The 18,809-nt window shown below is 42.8% G+C and overlaps 1 pseudogene; it reads left to right on the top strand.

Annotated features, from left to right (window-relative positions):
• Nucleotides 1-4,107: 4,107 nt before the first annotated feature.
• On the top strand, nucleotides 4,108-5,847 carry LOC110295501 (annotated as a pseudogene).
• The last annotated feature ends 12,962 nt before the right edge of the window (nucleotides 5,848-18,809 follow it).

Raw genomic sequence — 18,809 nt, forward strand, 5'->3', positions numbered from 1 at the left:
TTAGATCAAGAGCTGAATACATTCTATGTATAATTGTCATATTAGCAATATGCTGTAAAAAGTGATCAAATTTATAAATAGCACCATATTGCAAGCCTACCACTGTGACCCAGCCTAAGGCTTTCAAAATATTTCCTACATCACAGGAAACTGGACAACAATTATGTAAAGGTGTAAATTTAAGGAGTTCATAGCTAAAATACATACATTTTTTTCTTTAAAAATCTTTGAATTTATAACAAGAAAAAATATGTGAGATAAAAAAAGAAATGTGATATTTACTTTTTAATATCTGGAGAATTGTTCAGTTTTTTTTTAATGTCTTTAGTAGGTATTAATAAACTAAATTGAGACAGCTCCAAAGAATTTGCTTGGTTTATTGAAAATAGCATGAACGGAGCCAGGTGCTTCTTCTGTATTCCTGTTTTGACACCAGTTTGTGATTGTTGAACAATATATCTGATTTCTAAACTTTTAAAAAGCTACTGAAAGACAGTAACTTGCTCCCTTACAGTATGTTGATGGTTCAGTCCATTAAATGCTTACTTTGTAAGTATGAGGGCTTGGATTCAATTCCCCCAAACCATGTGACAGTTAGGAGGCAGAAGCAGCTGAATCTCTGTGGGTTTGAAGCCAGCCTGAGCCAGGACAACCAGGGCCACATAGAAAGATGTTATCTCCCCTGCTACACACACCTCAAATAAAACAGTAAACAAAACAAAACAAAAACAAACAAAAAACAACTAGGTGAGTGGTGCACCATTGGAATCTCAGGAATGAAGAAGCAGAGCCAGGTTCCCTACTCCCTTCCTCACCCCCAGGCTAAGTGATAAACCCAGGTCTCAGAGAAAGACTTTTTTAAAATCAAGGTAGAAGGTATCTAACAAATGACAGCTGAGTGTGTTCTGTAGCCTTCCTGTGCATGGGCACACATATGAATCTGTGCTTGCCTACCCCCTCTCAAATATGGTGTTAGTGTATGATAAAAATTGTTAACCTGTCACAAAGCCTTGACAAGTTGGGGTTGCATTAGTTAGAATATATATGTTCAAAAAGGGTGGGCGGTACACCACTGGATTCTCAGTAATAAAGAAGCAAAGACAGGTTCCCCACTCCCTGTATGGGGGAGTGAGAATTAGATATAATTATATATATAAGAATATATATGTGTGTGTGTTTATGTGTCTCTGTGTGTGTCTACCAACAGAAGGTCCAAAAATCCAGTAGTTGTTCAGGCCATGAGGCTGGATATCTCAGCTAGTCTTCAGTATATTCCAGAATCCCAAAGAAGTAGGCTCCAATGCCAGTGGAAAAAATGGACTTGCTAACAAGAGAGAGAGAGAGAGACAGAGAGAGAGACAGAGAGAGACAGAGAGACAGAGAGAGCAAGCAAGCAAAGAGAGAATAAGCTTTCTTCTTCATTGTTCTTTATATAGGCTGCCAACAGAAGGAGTAGCCCAGATTAAAGGTGGATCTTCCCACCTCAAAGATCCAGATAAGAAGTGGTCTTCTAACTTGAAATGATTAATAATATTAATTATTATTATCATCATCATCCCCACACAAATGTGCCCAGCCCTTTAGGTTTTAATTAATTCCAGATGTAGTCCAGTTGACAACCAAGAATATCCATGCAGACCTGTTCCTCTCTGTCTTCCTCTGGTTGAAGATCCTGTTCTTTTAAGAGCCCATGTGGCTGTAGCCACAGTGGACACACAGTGGATAGCTCTCACTGGTGTCTGGACCACTAATGCATCCTTATAGAGAATTTAAGTTTTGACTTGACAACCCAGTTCTGACAGGGATTCAGATTTTCCCCAGCTTTCAGGTAGCTTCCCCTACAAAATGTCCACGGAGCCAGATCCCTGCTGGTCCAGCCTGCAACCTGGAGCTTTTGCATAAGACTTCTGGTTGCTAGATTGACTAATGTCCTTGCTCCAGAGAGTCTTTTGGAGGTGGCTGCTGTTCCAGAAACTACTGGGCCTTCACATCCCCTTCTTAGATGAAGTGGACAGAGTAGAAATCAATTTGTAAGATGTGCCTAAGATTTTTTTTTTTTTTTTTTTTTTTTTTTTTTTTTTTTGAGACAGGGTTTCTCTGTGTAGCCCTGGCTGTCCTGGAACTCACATTGTAGATCAGGCTGGCCTCAAACTCAGCAATCTGCCTGCCTCTGCCTCCCAAGTGCTGGGATTAAAGGTGCGCGCCACCACCGCCCAGCAAACTAAACCACCAATCAAAGAAAACACATGGTGGAACTTGTGGTTCTAGTTGTATATGTAGCAGAGGATGGCCTAGTCGATCATCAATGGGAGGAGAGGTCCTGTGAAGGTTCTATGCCCCAGTATAGGAGAATGCCAGGATCAGAAATGGGAGTGGGTGGGTTGGGGAGCAGGGAGAGGGGGGAGGGGATAGGGGATTTTCAGAGGGGAAATTAGGAAAGGGGATAACATTTGAAATATAAATTAAGAAAATATCTTTAAAAAAAATGTGCCTAAGATAGAAATCAACTTATAAGACATTACCAGGAACATTCCTCGGAGGTCAACTTTTAGGCCAGTGGAGCTCTCAGAGGAGGCAAATCACAAGGTTTTCACATGATGCTGAAGATGGCCCTCAGAAGCCACAGAGGTAGCTTGGAGGTTTAGATGTTCCTCCCCCCACCCCATCTCCCTTGATAAACAGTGGTTCTCATCCTTCCAAATGCTGTGACCTTCTAATATAGTTCCTCATGTTGTGGTGACCCTCAACCACAAAATTATTCCATTGGTCTGTCACAACTGTAACTTTGCTACTGTTATGAATCATAAGGTAAATGTCTGATACGCAGGATATCTGATAAGCCACAGGATGAGAACTGCTGCCTTATCACCATAGCACACTATCTGGAACTTTTCTCTCTGTAGTCCTGACTTTGAGCATCTATACCATTGGCCCTGCTGCCATTTCCAGCCCTGAGCACTTGATGGCCTATGTGCACAATAGGTAGTCCATACTCCTCTTCTTATGTGACTGTTACGTTACTGTTCCCTCATACACTTCCTATACCAGCTCACCATCTCTATCTTCTATCATAGCTACTCAAACAGTGTAGAAATAACCTCAAACCTGATGTCCTTCTAATTTCCTTCGGCTCCTCCGTTTCCTATTGTGATAACTTTTGACTTTACAGTGTTTGAAGCACAGTTTCAAAGAGTTCTGAAAAGGTAGGTTGAATACTTGAAAGTGTGGGGGCGGGGAGTGGTGTGGGTATCTGGCAATGTACAGTAATGACATTAATCGTTGCTAGCTGGTAAGCAAAACTACCAAATATTTGAGGAAAAAAAACCATATTTTTCCTTTAGCTTTGTCTCAGTTACTCTCTGTTGTTCTTTCATTGCCTGAAAACAGCCCAACTCAAGTCTGCACGTTCTCAGATGCAAAAGACAGCATCAGCAACAGACTTCCTCCTCCTCAGTGGCCCATTTCTTCCTGAAACAAATTCCCATGTTTATAACATGTGTGTAGGGCTGGAGAGATGACTCAGCCATTAAAGGCTAGGCTCATAACCAAAAATATAACTCGTGTGTCTTGGGAAGACTCTGCTTGGCTGACTGTTAAATGGTAGAAAGAACATCATTTTGCTTTTGAGTAATAGTCTTTGGAAATCCAGGTTTTAACTAATGTGATGCATCAGGGAGACTTCTGAATAGAGGGAAAAGGTGATCAGGCACACAGGAGATCTTCTTCTGCGTGTGGCCAGAAGAAAAGGACCGTAGATGCCCCTCTCATCACTTACTCTTCTCTGGTGTTTGGACAGAGTCTTGCTCTGTAGCCCAGATAGGTCTTTAACTCATCGTAACCCCCCTGCCTCAGCCGCCTGAGTGCTGGGGTTACAAGCATGTACAATCAATCCAGCTTTCCTTCCTCTTTGGAATCTACACCACCCTCTCAGTTTCCACCATAGCTCATCTCCCTCCAAAGAGAACTGAAGGTGAAGGCCCTGTGAGCAGTCCAGTGGTCTGCTGCACGAGACAGCTGAGCCAACGCACGAGGAAGATGTGAATTTGTTAGCTTCCAGCAATTTGCCGATGCCTATACATTCTTCATGAAGCAGTACAGCTTATCAAAATGTTATGCATGGTAAGATGAAACATCAATGGGGTCTGGAGACCTCTGCAAGGTCTAGGATGCAAGGTGCCCAGCAACTGTCCCACGGCCTTGAGACACATTTTAGAGGAGCTGGATGCCGATATCATCTGTCTGCAGAAGACCAAAGTGAGCAGAGATGCGCTGACGGAGCCCTTGGCTTTTGTTGAGGGCTGTAACTCCTATTTCAGCTTCAGTCACAGCCGGAATGGCTATTCTGGTGTAGCTACTTTCTGTAAGGACAGTGTTACAACCCGTGGCTGCTGAAGAAGGCCTGAGTGGCCGGTTTGCCAACCTGAACGGGCATGTCGGTTGCTATGGAAACATGACCGAGTTCACCAAGAGCAGCTGTAGGCTCTGGATAGCGAGGGCCGAGCTGCCAGTACACAGCACAAGATCTTCACACAGGAAGGGAAGGAGAAGCCTTTGACCCTGATCAGGGTATACTGCCCACGTGCGGATCCTGGGAACCCGGAGCAGCTGAGCAGAAGCACTCCTGGCAGCCGACAGTCATGTGATAATCCTGGGGGACATGAATATAGCGCACTGTCCCATTGATCACTGTGATGCTGGCGGTCTGGGGTGCTTTCAAGAAGACCTGGGTCGTAAGTGGATGGATGGCTTGCTCAGTAACCCGGAATACCAGGCTGGGTCCCATATAGGGCCTTTCATGGATAGCTATCTCTATTTCTATCCAAAACAGGAGAGGGCCTTTACCTGCTGGTCAGTGATCTAAGTAGTGCCCGCAATCTCAACTATGGCACCCGACTTGACTACATACTGGGAGACAGGACTCTAATTGTAGACACTTTCCAAAATACCTTCCTGCTCCCTGAGGTGATGGGCTCTGACCACTGCCCTGTGAATGCTGTCTTGAATGTGTCCTGTATGCCAGCAAAGCAGTGCCCAGCTCTGTGCACCCGTTTTCACCCCGAGTTTGCAGGTACCCAGCTCAAGATTCTTGGCTTCCTAGTGCCTTGTGAACAAGAACCTATGTGGTGGCAGCCAGTCCTGCAGCCCAGCAAACAAGTCCAGCCCACAGGCACTCATCCAGACCTCGAAAGCATCAAGGTAGTTCCAGAAAACACCAGAAAAACCTGATGAATTATTTTCAGCCTTCTGTTAGCCTTTCCCAGACTTCTCCTGGTGTGGAACTACCTAAGCTGCCTCTGGTGAGCACTCTTGTAACTCCAACGACTCTGGAAGGGATAGCCACAAACACGGAGAAGCAGGCCAAGGTTTCTGAGGTTAGAAATGAGAAGGAGGCACTCTGGAAATCTGTGCTGAGTGGGCCCTCACCCACGCCCCTCTGCAGAGGCCACAGGGAGCCACGTGTGATGCTGATTGTGAAAAACAAAAACAAAAACAAAAACAAAACAAAACAAAACAAAACAGCCAGGACCCAACCTGGGCCGCCATTTCTTTCTTCTTTTCTTTCTTGCTTGCTTGCTTGCTTGTAAAAATATTTATTTATTTATTTATTTATTATATGTAAGTACACTGTAGCTGTCTTTAGACACCCCATCCTACGGATGGTTGTGAGCCACTATGTGGTTGCTGGGATTTGAACTCAGGACCTTCAGAAGAGCAATCAATGCTCTTAACCACTGAGCTATCTCTGCAGCCCTGGGCTGCCATTTCTACATATGTGCCAAGCCACAAGGTCCTCCAAAGGACCCCTCATCAAGCTGCAAATTCTTCCTGTGGAGCAAGCCCAGATGAACCAACTGAGGCCTAGGAATGTCTACCTGGCCACCTGCCTGTTGCATTGTTTAGAATTTTATAAGAAGAAAAGAAATATACATTTTTTCAATTTATTGCTAGAACTTTATTTGGTCATTACAAAATCTGAATATATAAATATATATTCATTTATTTAATATATATTATATATAATATATACAATATAATATATATATATAATATATTAAAAAGAGGCTGAGTACGGAAGGCAGCTGGAAGAACAAGAGTAGCTTAAAGAGTCAGGATAATGTTTGAACTGTATTTTTAACCTTTCCAAGAAGGTGACAGCATAGATGAGCAAGGCAAACATTAAGGCAAAAATTTAAAGAGAGAGAAACATGAGCTAAGGAGACTCATGCACAGGAAATCTTTATTTTGCCTTCACTGAGTTTTAATGTCTCATGGAACAAAGCCAACACTAAGCTGAATAGCACATAAAAGAAACAAAATGCAAAAAGCAAGGCAAAGCAAAGCGAAAACCAAATGTCTTTAAAGGCCAAAGGTACCAGACTGTATCTATAGCTGACAGGGCAATTGAACAACATTCAACAGCAATGATCTTTACTAAAGAAGCCCTGCCATCACAACAGCTTCTCCACTGTTTCCCTGACTGGCTACGGCAACCTGCGGTTCTGTAAGGTCTTCTGCTGGAGTTGCCCAGAGACTCCTAAGAGCACTGGGAGTGTTCTCAACATGTTGGTGAATGGTGATTTCCTTCTCGTTAGACCTGTCCTGGCTTGCCCACAAAGCATGTAAAGGGCTTAAAGGGGAAGCATCACAGATGCTCTGTAGACCTGGGAAAACGGCTCCAGCAGCAGCAGCAGCAGCAGCAGCAGGCTCCTGCTCCAAGCACTCCTGCTCCAAGTGGAATCCTCTGGACAGAAAACCCATAGCTCCCTCCGAGTGAACAATTAGGAAGAAAGAATATGATTTCGTGTTTCATCTGACCACATTTTGGCTTTAGGCGTCCTGCCAAGAAATAGAGCAAGTTCTTGGTTAGTCTAAAGGTAAAATCAAAGGGTACTCAGAGCTTTTCTCTAGTGCTCTAGGAAACTAGTTTGGGATAGTGACAAGGACATGAACCTTCCCATTCCAGACTGGATATGGTGTTGAAGGTACGCAGTTACAACCTTAAGGTAGTCTGGAGTGGGTGGGTAGAGAAGACCCACTTCTTGAGGGGAAAACATAATTTCCCACCGAGTAACTTTTATGCTCATACTCCTTGAAAAATAATTAAAAATGAGGGAAATCCCAGTAAGACCTCTCTGGTTCTTAGGTTAGGAATAGGAGCAGTGGCCCAAAATCTGACTTTCCTGACCTTTGAACTGGCACCCTCTGCACAACATCCATACCTGAACGGATGCCCTGGCTTCAAAGCCTATGGTGGTACCCAAGCATTTGAGGGTTGCCTTAAGGAGATGTGAAGAGGAGTTGCAGTTGCCACCCAGAGCAGACTGTCAATTACTCATAACAAGTCAGTCATTCATTCCATTCAAAGTCAATCTCCTGACTTTCTACACAATAAGAACAATCTTTCATTTTATATATTTACAAGCAGAAGAGACTCATCCTTCAAAGAAAAGATATTCTGAGGCTCTATAAAGTGCAGTTAATTTAAGGCAAATTCATATGAAATATAAATAGTGACTTATTATCTCTTTATATACACACTTTCCAGCTTTAAAGGTAAATTCTCTTTCCCTCAAAAACAGGAAAGAGACGAGAGGACTTTTGTAGGGTGGTGAGCTATGCACAGACAGCCTGGTCCCCGGTCAAGCACAGGCCTTGAACCAAGCTCCTGGTATTCTGTCTGGACTCCACCCCCATCGTTATCAGACAACAGCCAGGCTGAGCCCACTATAAAAGGAGCTGTTTGCCCCCTCCTCTTTCTCTTACCCTATTGCTTCTACTTTCTTCCTCTCACCTCTCGCCCTTTTGCCCCTCCTTCCATTCCCCCTGTCTCCACATGGCCATGGCCAATCTCTGCTTCTTTACTCTCTTCCTCTTTCTGTCTTTCTACAATAAACGCCTTAAAACAACGGACTGCCTCTTCTCATCAGGATCCGCTGTGCTGGAGCAGTGAAGTAGGTCTTCCCCTAACAAGCCCTGAGTATCTAACCTCTGACTGGAAGGTAACCAGCCAGAACCCTCCTCCTGCCCTTTTCCCTTCGCCCCCAGGGCTAGAGCCCGCCCATGGGTCCACTCTGTTCTCAGCTCTTCCTCAGCATTCAGTGCTGCCTGTGGTGCCCAAGAGTGAGAACCTGCTGGTGTCGGCATCTTTGCGCGTCAGGACCCCCAAGCTGGCTCCCTGCAGGTCCACAGGGACCTCAGAATGTACTTCTTCACCCCTGGAGCTGTCCCATGGCTTCTCACAGTCCGACCCTCAAGTAAATTAAAAAAAAAAAAAAATTTTTTTTTTAAATAGTGTTTTCAAACAAGTTAAAAGGTGACAATGTGCCGGGTGGTGGTAGCACATGCCTTTAATCCCAGCACTCGGGAGGCAGAGGCAGGTGGATTTCTGAGTTCGAGGCCAGTCTGGTCTACAAAGTGAGTTCCAGAACAGCCAGGAGTACACAGAGAAACCCTGTCTCGAAAAACCATAAAAAAAAAAAGGTGACAATGTGTTTGCTACAGTAGTAAGAAGGGCTGGAGGGCTGATGAGTTAATCAAGAGGTTGGGTTTTTGTTTGTTTGGGTTTTTTGCTTTTTGTTTTGTTTTGTTTTTGTCTTTTTTAGGTAAGTAGATTTTAGGTAGTCCAGGCTACACATCCATTTCAAATATGCCTGATGAGACTAGATACCTAAAGCTACTCTTAGCTCCAGGAAAGAGTATTTCCCATCTCCATGCAAATCAAATGCTCTCAAGCTCTCTGGTCTTGGCATGGCAGAGCCTAGGGAAATCCAGAGTTGCTGGTAGGTCAGCATCCCATCCACATCTTGTGGAATAAATCCTGAAGATCTCTGATGCTAGATATCCCAGGCAGGGAGAAAGGTTTTAGTCGGGTCTCATTTTGGTCTGTAAGAAGATGTGAAAATTCTGGCACTGCTGAAAGATCTGATGGGAAGTTCCATACTTGCTCTTCAGGTTTGTTTGTGAGAGCACCGATCAGCTACAGTTTTTCTCGCAGCTCGAATACTTGAGAATTGGAATTATCTTCTTTCTGTATGCTTTCTGCTAAACCAGGGACTTAGCTCCAGCCTTAGCTCACTTCGGCAGTGGCCCCGGGCGAAATGTAAAATTCTTATAAAACTTCTCAACATCTGCAAAACACTATATCAATACTGGTTTTTAGAAGGGTGTTGTGTTTGTTCTGGAGAAAAATATCTCTGACAAACTTGGATTAGAAGCTGAAACCTTGGGACCTTGAGAGGTGAGGTGGCAGCAAAAACGAGTGACTGGTTCTCTTACCTACCAGAAAGACCTCTCTTCCAACCTTTCAGTAGCTTTGAATCAACTTAAGTGGTTATTATTTCCTCACCCAAAGTAAAAATATCCAGCTACCATCTGAGTGAGATCCACTTGGCTCCATCTCAAGTGAGATCCCCTCCAAATCCTCTGACTAAGACAAAGATGGAACTCTTCAGCCTCATGTCTAAGACTTTGAGATCTGTTATTTTCATTCTTTGAGGCAATACATTTAGTAGCCTGCCTTGGTATTGCCAGCCCAGTCCCTGCTCTCCAGAGTGTAGCTAGCCACATTGATATTAAAGGTCAGGTCAGCAGCTCACCTTGATAGAATGAGAAATCCTCCCTCCCTTTTCTTGAATGTCAAGAGGGTGACTGAGACCGGTGGTGACAACTGAGGGAAGCAGGTGACCCTCGTCTGACCCTCCTGCCACATTTTCTTCTTCCTTGATCTATCATCTCACTTCCCTAATGCCTACTCCCTCAGTACACTGTGTTTTCTGCCTGACATTCTTCTGTCTGTAAAAGTCACTGGTCAAATAAGGCCAGGTGTGGATTCCATTTGTCCTGTACTATGTGACCTCAGCCAATGTACTTAGCTTCTTTAGCCTTTGGCTTCCTGAAGCAGAATATGATGTACATTGCAGGCCACAAGAACTGCAAAGTGGCTGCTTTGAGTGTCCTCGTGTTCAAGAGCATCTTCTGCCTTGCAGTGTGGAAAAGAAGGGTGAGAGTGAAGAGAGGCAGTAGGGGGCAGCAGAGAACGCCGTGGAGGATTGCTTTGGTGTTAGGATGGAGGAGTCCGTAGCTTCTATTCCACAGCCACAAAGCTTTCTCCATTCACTGTAAAACTGCACAATGCCTACCTTGAAGGGCTTTTGGGATCTGAATAACAGATAATAAAGGCTGGGTAAGAAGTGTAAAACTCAATCGCTGGCTAATTCCAAAAAAAAAAAAAAAATTGTTGTCTTTCTCATGTTAAAAAAAAAAAATGGCTGAGCAGTGGTGGCCCATGCCTTTAGTCCCAGCACTTGGGCAGCAGAGGCAGGTGGATTTCTGAGTTCAAGGCCAGCCTGGTCTACAGAGTGAGTTCCAGGACAGCCAGGGCTATACAGAGAAACCCTGTCTCGAAAAACAAACAACAAACAACAACAGCAACAGCAACAACCAAACCAAACAAACAAACAAAAACCCTCCAATGCCAGTGATTTGGGGCAGATAGGATCCTCAGAATCCCAGCTGCCTTCTGCATCACTACAGGACTGTCTTCTGCTTTCATGGTCCAGAATAGCTTTCCAAGAATCACACCTGTGATCCTGGTAGCAGGGAGGATGGAAAAGGGACAGAGAACCAAAGAAAAAGTTTGCCTTGTCTCTTAAGAAGTTTCTAGAAAGTATCAATTAATACTTTTAATTGACACAATTCACTAAAGCTCACGTATCTTCACCCAGCCACAGAAGAGCTTTTGTTTTGAACTAGATAAGTATGTCAATATTTAAGGCGGAAGTTGTTGTTGTAGCCCTGCAGCTAATTGTATTTGATGTTAATTCTGTTCTCCTGTGAGGGGCTTTGAACAAGGAATGAGTTAGCACTCAGGTGATTTCCTGTAAACCTTAATTTATAAATAAAGACTAGAGCCAGTGATTGGGTGGAGAAAGAGGGGAAGGTGGAGCTGAAGGTTTTGGGGGAAAAAGAGAGACACAACAACTGAGGAGGAAGAAGAAGGGAAGTGGGGCAGAAGCACCTGGCCTGGAGAAACTGCAAGTTCTAAGGGGTCTCTTATATGGTAGTGTAGTGGTAGATCTGCCCAATTTAGGCACACAGCATGTATTCATATTAATTGAATTGTGTTTTCATTGCCTGGGCTTATTTGGGTTGGAGATTTACAGCAACAGGAGGTGAGAATTGGTGTTTCAAAACAGCTAAGTTGAAAAGCTCATGACTTCCATTAAATCACTACTCAGTAAATATTCACAGATGCCCTTTAGCGTCATTATTGCTATCCAGGTACATGCTCTTGGCTCATCTGGGGACCAACAGGAAGAACTGGCATCAAGACATGATTGAATCTATGAATTCATGACCAGCCTGGACAACATAGAAGGATGGATCTCAAAAGAAAACAAAAACAAAACCCCGAAGAACAATAAAAGCCCTAGAAGGGTTAATAAGTGTATTCTTAGCATATTCGAGGCCTGGGTTAGATCCTAAGCTCAACAATTGATGGATGGATGGATAGATAGATAGATAGATGATAAAATAGAGACATCACCATAAATTACTTCCCTAAGAGGACTCTGACATCAATGTTCTTGCTCTCAGTCCTTCTGTTTATAAGGCAAGGTGCACCCTACAAGTCATCCTCATGAAGATGTCATCCGGGCATTTTTAAATTATTTGAAGGAGCAGTACAATTTTGTTGTTGCTATAAACTAGGAGATATATTCTTTGGAATGACATTTTTGGAATAGAAACATCTATAGTCTTATGGCTTAAAATATCTTATCTTTTTAATTGAGTAAAAAATTAGATGCACAATTACAAAAGACCTGAATTAGAAATACATTGTCAAAATAAATTACATGGAAGAAAAATAGTGGTAGGATTAGGTAGAAAGGCACACATATGAGAAAGTATTTGCAAATGCAGATATTAGCATTTATTATTAGATTAATCTACCCATATTATTACACAGGAAAGACATTAAATGCACTAACTGTCACCTCAGTGAAATGTGTACATTCTGAAGCACAAAGTTTAGAGCTCAGCAAAGACTATTTCCCAAGTCCATTCTGGTCAGCAAAGCCATTATGACAGCATAAGTATGAGAGGTACCAGAGAGCAAAATCTAAGGGGACATTTTTCTCTGTAGATGAACATATGTCTTAAGCAACTTTCACTGTCCTTACCCCAACAGCCAACACATAGCTTGTGTTCAGAAAACACATTTATTATCCTGCTCATAATTTTGATGTAGTCTTTAAGGATCTTGTATTGCATAATTAAATTGTGTAGAGGACTTTGGAGCATATCTCTTTACAGATAAAGCAGTTGTAAAGGATTCTCCAAAGAAGCCTCAACCTACAAGGAAAACATGGTTACTTCTCTTAGAGAAATACTAGTCCAGTGGCTTCAGGGAACAGTTTGTAGTATGTGGTCAAGCTCCTTAGATGTTGCCATAAAAAAAAAAAAACTGACTACTTGTTTTTTTTCCCTCTATGTAACCCCAGTTGTCATGGTACTCATTCTGTAGACCAGGATGCTGATAACAGTTTTCAATGACTTCTATTCAGGCATCTGTGACTGTATACAAACTGATACACCAATATACCAATTAATAAGCTAGTATATCTTCTTTCTTAGTATTTCTTAAGAGAATTTTATTGTTTTTTAAGAGAAAGGTTTCACTCACAAGCAAACAGCCAAACTATTAAACAACAGAAGTCAAACTCAGGAGGTGGAAGCAAGGGCTCCAGGTTATCTGTGGTGATACAGTTCAAGTCTAGCCCATACTACATGAGATTCCTTTTCAAGATAAAATAAAATGAAAGCCCTCCCAAACCAAGCAATACATCCAACTGGCTTTCAATGGGCTCATTGGTGCAAATGGTGAGCTTGGGATTGCAGTACCACGATTTCTAAACTAAAAACAGATTCAGTGCTCAGAAGCCTCTTACAACCTCTACTCTAGATAACTATGGAAGCGTAATTATTTAGCAATGTCCCTATTGGCATCAGGAGAATCTCAAATGCCCCCTTGGTGTCAGTGTGGGACCCCAAACTCTTATTCAACTGCACTCTTGTTTCAAGCTTTCCCAGTATTACAAATAACCTGACCATGATCCAGATCCTTTAAGTATCATAAACCAGTGCTACATTCTACAACAAATAAGTCCGTAAGCTCTCTTTCTACATGGTGTGATTTTAGCTAACAGTTCTGGTTTATACCCAGCTTGCAGTGATGACCAAGTATATAGTACACAGCTTATAGCAGCAGAATACAAGCTGGCCAAAAGAAAGTCAGGTTGGGCTGGGTATGGATGGTGCACACTTTTAGTCCTAGCACTTGCAAGGCAGAGGCAGAAAGATCTCTCTGAGTTTGAAGCTAGCCTGGTCAACATGGCAAATCTTGGGCCAGTCAGAGCTACATGACATCTCAAAAAAAAAAAAAAAAAAAAAAAAAAAAAAAAAAAGGAAAGAACCTTGGTTTGTCATTTTTTCAGTGTAATGGGGTCACGTGCAACTAAGATACTATTTCCCATTAAAATCACAAAATCAAACCCATAAGTTACATGGATGTCCCCAGTTGAGTAATCATTACAGAACTATAATCCAGCCAATGAGCAAAGAAGTCAAGTGCCCTGGGGTATGCAGAGGGATACCATGTGATTATTTATATCCATTCACAAAAGAATATCAGTGACAATCCATTTGTCCTCCTCCTCTGGTTCATGAGGAATAACCACCTGTCCTGAGTCTTCACTGAAGTGACCAGAATGCAAAAGAAGTACAGCTCCTTAACCTGTTTGGGCATGTTGTGATGCTGGAAGGCCCTGATATTTAATGGTCAAAGTCTAACATGTCCAGACAACTCCTAAGCTTGCCACAAAATGACTCCCTTTTCCAGCAGGGCTGCCTCTTCTCTAAGTTATCCAGGGAGCCCCACCTCCACACTCTAGCTAAGGAACGTCATATAATCCTTGGTGAAATTACAGGCTCAATTTCTTGGAATATCTTTTAAAGCAAATAAGGTGTCCCCAGAACCTCAAGGCCCAGCCAATGAAACTTCACCCTAAAAAGAACTCCTTCTTACTTTCCAAGGTTTAAATAGTCTTTGTTCACCCTGAATAAAGAGCACAAGCTCTTTCATTAAATGCCTTCTGCAAGAGCTCTAACCCTGAAATCTTTGGAGAAGATTCCCCTACCTTCTAGCATTCACTGCAGGGCTGCTATCCTGCTCACTCACCCATTACGGACATCAAAGATTGATCCTCCCCTGCATGGTGTATCCAGTGGCTGAATACCCCAAAGAAAGAAGTGGGAAATGGAACCACATTGTGATAGGGGTCTTCAGGCTATTGTTGGGGGGCAGGTTTAGAAGAAAAGCACGAGAGCAGTTTTTAACTCTCTCTACCTTGAAATTCTCATGTTTCAGTTCGGGCACTAAGATCAACAATTAATAAATGGGATCTCACGAAAATGCATAACTTCTGTTAGGCTAAATATGACAAAATGGCAGCCTAAAGAATGAGAAAAGATCTTCATCCACCCTACATCCAAGAGAGGGCTAATGTCTAAAAATATATAAAGAAAGTACAGAGCTAAACAATTCTCAATAGAGGACTCTCTGATAGTAGAGAAGCATTTAAAGAAATGTTCAAGGTCCTTAGTCATCAAGGAAATGCAAATCAAAATGACTCTGAGATTCCATCTTACACCCGTTAAAATGGCTAAGATCAAAAACTCAAGTGATACCACATGCTAGAGAGAATGTGGAGCAAGACAAACATTTCTCCATTGCTGGTAGGAGTGCAAACTTTTACAACCACTCTGGAAATCAATATAGCAGTTTCTCAAAAAACTGGGAACACTTCTACCTTAAGATCCAGCCATGCCACTCCTAGACATCTACTCAAAAGATGCTCCACCATCTCATAAGGACATTTGCTCAACTATGTTCATAGCAACTTTATTTGTAATAGCCAAAAAGCTGGAAACAACTCATATGTCTCTCAACTGAAGAATACATTTAAAAAATGTGGTACATTTACATAATCCAAGATTACTCAAGTATTAAAAACAAAGACAATGAAATTTTCAGGTAAATGGATGGAACTAGAAAATACCATCCTAAATGAGATAACCCAGAAAGCCATGCATGGTGCATACTCACTTTTAAGTGGATATTAGCCATAAAGTACAGGATAACCATGCTACCATCCACAGACTCAAAGAAGTTAAGTCATGAGGAGGACCCATGGGAGGATGCTTGAATCTCACTCAGATGGGGAAATAAAATAGACATCGGAAGTGAATGGAGACAGAGAACTGGAATGGGGGGGGGTGTACGTAGGGATCAGGTGTGGGGAGAGATGGGGTGGTGGTGGAGGTGAGAGGGCCAGGAGAGAGAAGGGAAATCCAGGGGGTGCATCTCTGAGACAAGCCAGAGACCAACGACAGGGGAGGCTCCTGGGAGGCTATGGGGGTGACCCTGAGACTTCTAGCAGTGCAGAATATAGAACCTGAAGTGTCAAAACCCCCAGTAGGGGAAGCAGGACACCAATCCACCCACAAAACCTTTGACCCAAATTTCACCCTGCTTACAATAAATGCAGGGATAAAGATAGAGCGGAGATTGAGGGGATGGTCAATTAATGACGGCCAAATTTGAGGTCTATGCCAAGAGCCAACCTCTGACACTAGTAATGATACTCTGCTATGCCTACAGACAGAGACATAACTGTCCTCTGAGAGGCTTCATTCAGCAGCTAATGGAAACATATGCAGAGATCCACAGACAAACATTAGGTGGAGCTCAGGGAGTCTTGGGAGAGTCATGGGAAGGATTGGGGGAACTAGAGGGGCCAAGGACACCACAAGAAGACTTACCGAGCCTTCTAACCTAGGCCCATGGTGGCTCACAGAGACTGACCCACCAACCAAAGAGTATGCAGAGTCTGGATCTAGGTGCCCCCTGACACACACACACATACACACACACACACGTAGCAGATATTTATCTTGGTCTTCATGTGGGTCCCCTAACAACTGGAGTAGAGTCTGTTTTTAACTCAGACTCTGTTGCCTGCGCTTAGATCACCTTCTTCTAGTTAGGCTGCCTTGTCTGAACTCAGTGGGAGAGGACATGATTAGTCCTGATGTGACTTGATACATCAGGGAGGTGTAGGTATGGTAGGTGTGGGAGGGTGGCTTACTTTCACTGAAGAGAAGGGGGAAAGAAGGAAGAGGGTGGTAGGATGGTCCTGGGAGAAGAGAGGGAGCTGCAACTGGGATGTAAAGTGAATGAATGAATGAATGAATGAATAAATAAATAAATAAATGGGAAAAATCATTAGGTTTCCAATCATGGGTAGATGATTAGGCTATCTCACAGTAGCTTCTCATGTAGGTCACAACTTGAATAATCTGATAGAAAACATTGTACTAAAGACAAGGTCACCAACTTGTCCCAATTTTCTCAGAACAGTTTTATTTGTTGTAAATTTCCCATCAATTAGTTGTGGAAATCTGAGGATATCATCTGATTTTTCAGAAAGTGCCACCTCTCTCCCAGAGCTGTTGTGAAAGTCACATGTAACTGTGCTGGGCCTGAAGAAGAGCGGGTGCTAAAATTCACACTTACTAGCGGCCTTCTGGTATCAAGAAAGGCCACACCTCCTGGAACTGTGCTGGCCCACCACTCAGTGAAATGGGAGTCCCCTCCAATACACATAATCCAAACTCTCCTTTTTCTTATTTAACCAAAGAAAATTCTGAGTCTTGCTAGTGTAAGGTGGTGCCCGACCTGAAGCCTGGCCTCTGGATATGCATGTGTGTGCACCATGTGCTTGGTTATGAGGCTGTGGTCTATCATTGAGCTTAATGTATGCAGGGTCATATCAGATTCATGAGACAGGCTACTCATGGTCAGGTATTTTCATAAAACCATGCTTTCTAATCACAAAGTAGGTGTCACTTGATCTTCTAGAAAGATGGGAGAAGTCAGGCCGAGTCTCAACCTGATAAAGGAAATTTAAATGTTCCATTTTCTGAGTCATTAAAGACACTGGCCTAGGTCACGGAAGAGGAGTGACCTGGGAGCTTTCCCTGGTCTGCTGAAAATATTGAGGTTGACGTGGAAGGGCAGTTGGCCTGCTTTCTGCATGCTTTGAATTTCACTTCATTTCTTTGCTGAAAACTGACAATTACTTTTCAACAAAAGCAAATGAGGTGAAAGCCTGAAGAAGTCAGGACAAGGGCTGCTAGCTGATCCAAACACATGGGGACTGAGTCTGAGAACACCAAGGACAGGCAAACTGTAACCTTATATCTTTAAATCCAAGAAGCATGCCCATTTCACAATACCCTAACATCTAGATAAGTCTTTGGTTTCTTTAAATTTGGGGGAGTGGGGGAAGAAGCTGTTATTTATTAGAAATCTAATAATGAATAGCTGGGTACCAACCTAACAAAGTACTTCTCAGATACTTCACTTAGTTCTAACAAAAATTGCTGCAAAGTACAGCATATGACTATCAGCACATGGTATAGAAAAGTTGTGTAGCTTGATGGGACTTGCACTCGGGACCCTGTGATGTTATTTTTTTAAGTCCTTGGTTATTTCTGTAATTCTAAGGAGACAAAGACTTCTGTTTATTCTATTCTATGTTTCTTTTTTTTTTTAAAGATTTATTTATTATTATAATTAAGTACACTGTAACTGTCTTCAGACACACCAGAAGAGGTTGTCAGGTCTCATTATGGATGGTTGTGAGCCACCATGTGGTTGCTGGGATTTGAACTCAGGATCTTCAGTAGAGCAGTCAGTGCTCTTACCCGCTGAGCCATCTCACCAGCCCCCTATATTTCTAATATATACAAAAGCCCTAGCATGTACTAGATGTTCAGTAAATATTTATTGGATGAGTTAGCAAAACAATTAATTAAACTACATCCTAAAATAGCAGATATGGCCCATGAAGGAAGGATTGCCCATTTGTGGTGAAATCCTAATTTCTAGACAAGTCTTTGGTCCCAATCAGGCTCTCAGCAAGTATTCCTGAACTGCTGGATATGTTTTTATTTTTCTTACTTTTTACAATCAGTGAAAGGATCAGATGGCCTCTGTGATCCCTGTGCTGGGAAGGCTTGTGCTGTGCTCCTGCTCCCTTCATTCCTGCATTCTCTCACTTAGCTTCACAGACACCCTGAGGAGGCTCACTGATGCCCTCCCAAACACTAGCCTTTTCCTCTAGCGCTTCCAGCTCTAGTGGGTGACAATGAATTAATCCAAAGTCAAGGGAGTGTGTCAGCAGGAGCATCTGTGGACTTTGATGGCTCAGTTTACGGGCCTTTGGGCTTTACAACTGTGTAAGAGTGGTGATACCCATTCAGCAGAAACTGTGCTTCTATCTTGGAATGGAACAGCAGTGAGCCAAGCTCCCTGTCAGCCACACTGCCACAATGGGAAACAATCCATCTTCATTTCGTAAAAAGAGGACTGGGGACTAGGGGCAGAGCTGTCCTTGAAGATGGTGTTGAAGTCACTTGACTTTGGTGTTGATGGAAAGCGCCTGCCCTGTGGCTTTGGGCAAGTCCCTTAATTTCTCTAGGGTTTAATTTTTAATCTAACGAAGGAGACAGGCAAGTTGACTCCTTAGGTTTTTCTTGTTTGAAGATTTTGATAATTGTCGGGTTACAAATTCGACAGATTGTTGACCATCAAATATGTAGTTTGGGGGAGTGTACTAGCTATTTTTGTGTCAACTTGACACAGCTGGAGTTATCACAGAGAAAGGAGCTTCAGTTGAGGAAAT

Source organism: Mus caroli, chromosome 5 (genome assembly GCF_900094665.2).
Source record: "Mus caroli chromosome 5, CAROLI_EIJ_v1.1, whole genome shotgun sequence".
In the NCBI taxonomy this organism is placed as follows: Eukaryota; Metazoa; Chordata; class Mammalia; order Rodentia; family Muridae; genus Mus; species Mus caroli.